We start from the raw sequence: 604 nt of genomic DNA, 5'->3' as shown, positions 1-604 counted from the left end.
ATAGGCTGGAACCAACATTTCTTTTTTTTTTTTTTAAAGACATTTATTTACTTGTTGTTGATACAGTATGGCCAGGGCTGGGTTCAAACCCACCACCCTTGGTATATGGGGCTGGCACCCAACTCACTGAGCCACAGGCACTGCCATAACAACGTTTCTTAACATGTTTAAGTAATCATTCAAAAGCTTTTTGTTTCACTTTCACTACAGTCAACTTTAATGTTTTTAAAAGCCAGAGATATTGGGAATTACCCATTGCTTCCCCGTAATCTCCCTCATGTTTGCCAAAGGCTTCGCTTACCCCTGAGGGCTTATTCCCCTTTGGTCCATGGCCTGGTTCAGATCCCGCCAACTATGCCAGATGTTACGACCGCATAAATGATCAGGTGAAACACGGATTGACAGTACACATTGCAAGAGGTGAGGCTAACCATAGATGCAGGATAGCCCCAAGTGTTTCTTGCAGAGTCTTTTTAATGAGAAGATACATAATGGATGGAAAGATTACTAAACAAAGACATGTAGGGGCTGCGTGCCCAGGAAAATGATCTCATAGGTGTCAAGAGAGTATGTACTCAAGTAAATGATCTTCAAAAATACTACA

This window comes from Otolemur garnettii, unplaced genomic scaffold, assembly GCF_000181295.1.
Source record: "Otolemur garnettii isolate 467f Iridium unplaced genomic scaffold, OtoGar3 scaffold00032, whole genome shotgun sequence".
Taxonomy (NCBI): domain Eukaryota; kingdom Metazoa; phylum Chordata; class Mammalia; order Primates; family Galagidae; genus Otolemur; species Otolemur garnettii.
The sequence above is the reverse complement of the archived record's forward strand: the minus strand, read 5'-3'. Positions refer to the sequence as shown.